A 5,880-nucleotide genomic window follows, 5' to 3' on the forward strand; every position below is an offset into this window, starting at 1 on the left:
CAGTTCCAACTTTTCAACCAAAACTGTCACTTTCAAAGAGAAACAACCCAGAAACCTCCAAGGCCCAAGTCTACTAATGACTGGAAATGGGTAGAAAACCTGAACACCATAAAAACATAGTACAGTAACCAATTATAAAACAAGCAATAAACATTACATTTTCTCAAAAACAATCATCAAAACTATCAAGCAAATGTACCACAAATATTTAAGTCATTGTTACTAGGTTGCTAGGAATTTGATTCCTAGTAATCAGTTACTAGGAATCAAATGAATAATAAAAAAAACTTTTTAGCATTATTTTAAAGGAAATTTGCAGGTTTCTGGGCGTTTGTTCCATATTTGTGGTGCATAGAAGCTTCTCCATGTTTGGTTCTCCACCAACCAGAAGAGCTGAGAGGTCTCTAAGGTTCATACAACATGAAGTCTTTAATGTATTTTGATGCCAAACCTTTCAGTGATTTATAGACAGATGAATTTTAAAGTTGAGGATTTTTGATATTGGTGGGCAGTTTGTCTTCAACACAATATGCTGAGCTCACGTCTATATTTGAGTTGATTAGATTGGGGAAAATCTGCAATAAAGGCAAACTTTACAAATGATTTGAAGCCCAAATTACCGGCTGACATTCATAGTGGGAGGTGAAAGTTTGAGACCCTGTTGGACCGACTGAACCTTCCTGGAAGTGGAAGCGTTTTCCTGCTGGTGTAACGCGGTTACAGCAGCAGCAGCCCACTAAAGCGCTGGATCTAATCTCAGGGACTTGAATAAGAGCGAGTCTTTATTGATTGTGAGTGGAGAGAGCAACAATGGGCTGCTTTACCCCTCTAATGTGATTGTGTTCTTTGTCTGAACACCGGCGTACACCTCTGACACGACTTTTTTTCATTTGCAATCAAACAAACTTAGCAACACGGGAAGTTGGCAGTTCTAATGTTACCGAACCCCGGAGCGACGCTCGATTGTCGCTGCCGCCGCGCCACGCTAAAATTAAATCTTTTCTAATTTCACCGCCTCTTGTCGAGAACGCTGTCTCTGACTTTTTTTTTTCAGATTGCTTTCTTGATTGTTTTGTCCCTGAGCGGCTCACATTGCCTTCGGTAGTAATGTGTCACTTTCTCTTGTATTATTTTATTGAAGTTTGATGAAATGCTCTGTGAGAGACAGTGGCTGGATTACATTAAAAAAGCCCCATGGCTGAGTTCATTATTCATTTCTCTTTTTTCTGTTTTTCTTGTCCCAAAGAAGCCTCAGAGATTTGTATGCCTGATTGTATCCCTGATGACAGGGAAAAAGAGGAATCTGAGGCTTTCAGGAGGATTATTACTCCATTGTGTTGCTTTTTATTTCAAGCCAAATAGTGTTTTAGGCTGAATTGGTAATCAATAGAAAAATCCTTGTCCTTTTTTTTTTCTGCGCGAAGTAATCAGTCGTCTTTTATCTCGACGTTATCATACCTCTATCACCTTCTGGATTTATTATCTGTTGTTTTAAAATTCAGTTATTCTGTCTTTTCTGGATCGACTCTTAAAAACATCCAGGTTACTGGAGGATTTTGTCCAATTAAAAATGATTAAATTATTGTTCAAAACCTAATTAAACAATGGACTTAGCGGTTAATGGAGAGCTTTATCCTGTTCTAATCAGTTAATGTTTGTGTTAATTATCCTGGCCTGTAAGGTGGATTTAATCCACTGTTTATGTAATTATATCAAGCAATCAGATTTTATTATTTATGTCCACAGGACGGGTTTTAGATGTGGATTTAAATCTAAGCTTTTTCTCCCATTAAAATGTCAACACATTTTATTGGGTTATAAAATATATTATGCATCATTTTCTCTACATCTATCAGTCTAATAATGTCATTTTGATTCTTCCTCTTATTTAACTAATATATCATCAGTAATATTTAATAAACTCAGTTCACCAAGTCAAACATTGTGTAGATAAATTACACACAGATTGATGTGAAGTTTTTATTTCTGTTAATTTGATGATTATGAGCCAATCAGATTGTTTTTAAACGACGTTTCATGTAAAGCTTTTCTAGGCTCAGATTCAGTTTCAGTTCATTTGAAGATATTTTTGAAAGTGAAAAAATTAAATCTGTGGCAGAAAAATGGTAAAGAAAAAGATCAAAGCATGGAAGCTGCAAGAAAACCAACATGAAAAGGATGGAGAGATGGATGGATGGTTGGATGAACGGTTGGATGAAAGGATGGATGAACGGATGGATGAGCGGTTGGATGGACAGATGGATGAGCGGTTGGATGGACAGATGGATGAGCGGTTGGATGAACAGATTATTGTTGGTAATTACAGTAAATTTTCATTTTTCCCTTCAGTCACCAGAAACTAAACTCTTCCCAGTTGAAGCTAAACTCTTCCCAGTTGAAGCCAAACTCTTCCCAGTTGGAACAGATTTACAGTTTTCCAAACTCGCTCCATGTCCCGTCTTCTTGCTTTGCATTTGGAGATTTTCCCAGAATGAAGCGGAAACGCTTCGGGACGCGCAGCAGACCAGTGAACTCCATGACGTTAACTGGGAAAAGGTTTTAATGGTCCCAGTCTCACTTCCTCTGATGTCAGCCGGAACAAAAACAGAATTTTCCCTCCACTCAGACGAGTCGATCTCACAGCCATGCAGCATTTTCATATTTTCATATTTTCGCCCTCATTCTTTTATCCACCATTCGAAAAAAAGAGAAGGGAAATCTTTGATGTGAATCTACAAGGGAGAGCCGGCGAACGCTATCATCATGAGCATAATTCCAGCCTGAACATTACTTTTCAGGGAAAAGCTGCACAATAAGTGAAACTGACAATTTTCAAGATGAGATGGAAAACAGATGGAGGCAGAGACTAAATGAATAGTTCCCAGCTTAAGAGGAACGGGGGGAGATGGCCGAGATGTCTGCTTTAAATTAGATTTTCCTGGAGTCCTTGTTATTCTTTTTAACTGTCTTCGCCGTTAGTTTGTTTTAATGTGGGCTGCTCTGTATTTAGCGAGCACATGAGCCTCTAATTAAAGTTTTCACAGCAAACTATTGTTTGTTTTTTCAAAAAAAGCTACAGAAGTGTCCATGGCCCCTTAGTGTTTCTCATGTTTTGTCATGTTGCAGCCTCACATTTGCATGGATCTCATTGGGAATTAAAATTTAAGGTGATTTAAAATAACCCAAATTATAAATGTGTGTATAATTTTGCTGGATTATAAATTGTCCCAGAAGTTACTGCAGTAAATATTGTTTTGTTTTAGACCATTTTCAAGTAATATAATGGAATAATAACGCAATAAAGACATTCTTAAAGTTCAATAAACATTGAATTATAACAAACACTAAACATTGGAGCTATGCAAAGTAAATAAAACAACAAATAAAACAAAATCTGAAGTCCGTGTAATCAAAAGTGCCTTTCAAAAAGTGACTAGTTAAGACCAAAGCACCAGTTTTCTGGTAGAAAGAGAAAAAGAAACAAATGGAAATTATGGAGATTTTGTTTTTTGCTTTTTGTAAATTAAGTTTTCACTCCTGTAAGTCACCAAAAACACAGTAGACAACCTATGATGTCACGTTTATTTAGTTGTTTTTACTTTAAAAAGGGTCATAATGTGCTGCACCTACAGGCAAGAACACGATCCGAACCTTTTACCATAAACCTTTTGTGGACATTTGGCTGGATTTTGTTCCTTACTTTCTGTCAACAATTCAACAATGTTGCAATTTTTCCATAAAATACAGATTCATTGGTACATTTTCATTAGTAATTCATTGGTAATTTCCTCGTGTAGTTTTTGGAAAACCATCACTGTTGTGGTTTAACGTATTCGTTTCCCTTAAAGTCCCGTTAAATAAACATTTGTTTGTGTTTGTAACATGACAAAATGGCGGAAAAGGCTGTGAAAACAGAACAATTCCTGAGCATCAGTGTGAAAAGCAAAACAAATCCATCCCCTGGTTTCCATCAAAACGTGTTTGTTTGACCTTTATTAAAATCGAAATCTCATTTAGTGAGATTCTGTTGAAAATGGCAACACGGTTACCGGACCAGAACCGCAGGAACGAAGACAAGAGCAATGAAACGCACGCGAACGCAGCGCATAAAAACCGAGAGGGGACTTGTTCTTTTTAGCTCCGGACCAGACGTGCTGTCTGAACATCCGCAGCCGGGTTTGATCTTTATTGTGCAGGCGGGTCCTGTCTGCTGTCTGAGCATCGCTGCGAGGCAGTGATAACTTCAGACAGACACCAACTACTTTGTTTTATGTCCACACAGAGACAGAACCATTAGAAAAAACCTCACACTTCTGTAGCACCTTCAAAGTGTCGGAAACCTCAAGCCGGGGTTTGAATCTTGTTTTCTTCTGCTTCCGTCCATCTAGAGCTGTAGGAAGAAAACACGCAAGTCAACTGGGTCACAGCTTTGTTGGGTTATCGAGCCGTCTGTCTTCTCCTCAAATGGACTTTCAAATAGTTGTTTGTGTGACTCTGAGTATGGTTTTCTTTTTCTGAGTGGATATATGGGAGGAAATCTGAGATGTGACGGCTTTGCATCCATTCTCTATCTGTAATTTTCTCCACAGCAGCGATGGTCGAGGCGAAGGAAAGCTCGGAGGCTCTTAAATGTAAAGTTTTGCTTTTGGTAATAACTGTATAAATATGACAAAAACTATTTTCATAAACAAAGGAAGCTTTTAGAAAAACTTGCTAATCACTATTGACCAAAGTTTAGTTTTATTCCGTTGTGACTCTTTGTTCCCCAGTTTTAAATTAGTTATTATGAGTTAAATGTTTTGCCATAGTTTAGTTTTTATCGTCGTAGTTTTGGTTTTTTCATATTTTGGTGCAGAAAAGGTCAAAGTTTTTTATCAAGGTTATGTATTAATGTTTTTTTTTAAATGTGATCAGTTATTGCTGAACAACCAACCGATGGACTAGCGTAGCGTAGCCACCAGGATTACTACGTAGTGCCGTAATTTCCCGATACCTGATGTAACTTCACATTAATTCAAAAACACGAAAACGAAGGATATAACATCTGCAATTTCAGTTTTAATTAACTTTATAACTATGCAACATAATTCCATTTATAGTTTGTCCTCTTTAATTACCATTTTTATTTATTTCCGTCAATGAAAATGTTTCTGAATTTCACTATACTCTATTTCTTCTATGACAGCGGTTCTTAACCTGGGTTCGATCGAACCCCAGAGGTTCGATGAGTCGGTCTCAGGGGTTCAGCGGAGCCTCTGCCGCGGAGGTAAAGACACACTGTGTAAAGTCGTGATGACTCTCCCCGCTTTGCCATCACTTGCTGCAGAGGATCACGTTACATTGCTGAGCCAATCAGAGCTGCTGCAGAGGATCACGTTACATTGGGTGGAGGAATAAGAAGGGTTCGGTGAATGCCCATATGAAACTGGGGGGTTCGGTACCTCAAAAAAGGTTAAGAACCACTGTTCTATGATGTTGCTTTAGACTTTTTGTTTTTTTGCATAAGGGCAAAAAGACAAATCTGATTAGCTAATCTAGTTGGTGTGTGAGTCGCCTTTTTTAAATTAAACTGAACTGAAACTGAAAATTCTGCAGCACATCTACATGTTAAAATTGTCAAAGTCAAGCTAGCATAACTGAACTACTCCCTTCTTCCTTGCTTTTTTTATTTAAACCTTTTTCCTACTTGTCAGCAGTTAGTACTGCGACCATTTTTCTTTTATGTATCACAAAAACAATTAAGATTTAGTGCGTTATGTTGACAACTGGACAGCTGAAACCAGTGGTAGCCATCACTGGGGAGCAGCCTTTTGACGCTATAACATCTCTACAGTTTTCATCTGCATGATGACATCACAGTGGGCGGGGCTGTGTTGTAGG

The 5,880-nt window shown here is 37.9% G+C and overlaps 2 long non-coding RNA genes across 2 annotated transcripts in view; both read left to right on the top strand.

Annotated features, from left to right (window-relative positions):
- Window positions 1-5,880, top strand: part of LOC106947157 (uncharacterized) — a 75,867-nt gene that overhangs the window by 10,699 nt on the left and 59,288 nt on the right. The window lies entirely within an intron of this gene.
- LOC106947158 (uncharacterized) overlaps window positions 5,388-5,880 on the top strand; it is an 18,303-nt gene continuing 17,810 nt past the window's right edge. Inside the window, exon 1 of the long non-coding RNA XR_001424925.1 lies at window positions 5,388-5,464. This is a non-coding gene — a long non-coding RNA (uncharacterized LOC106947158). The remainder of the gene's footprint in view (window positions 5,465-5,880) is intronic.

The sequence above is a fragment of the Poecilia latipinna genome, unplaced genomic scaffold (assembly GCF_001443285.1).
Source record: "Poecilia latipinna isolate Pla-1442-1.1 unplaced genomic scaffold, P_latipinna-1.0 Scaffold226, whole genome shotgun sequence".
Lineage (NCBI taxonomy): Eukaryota > Metazoa > Chordata > Actinopteri > Cyprinodontiformes > Poeciliidae > Poecilia > Poecilia latipinna.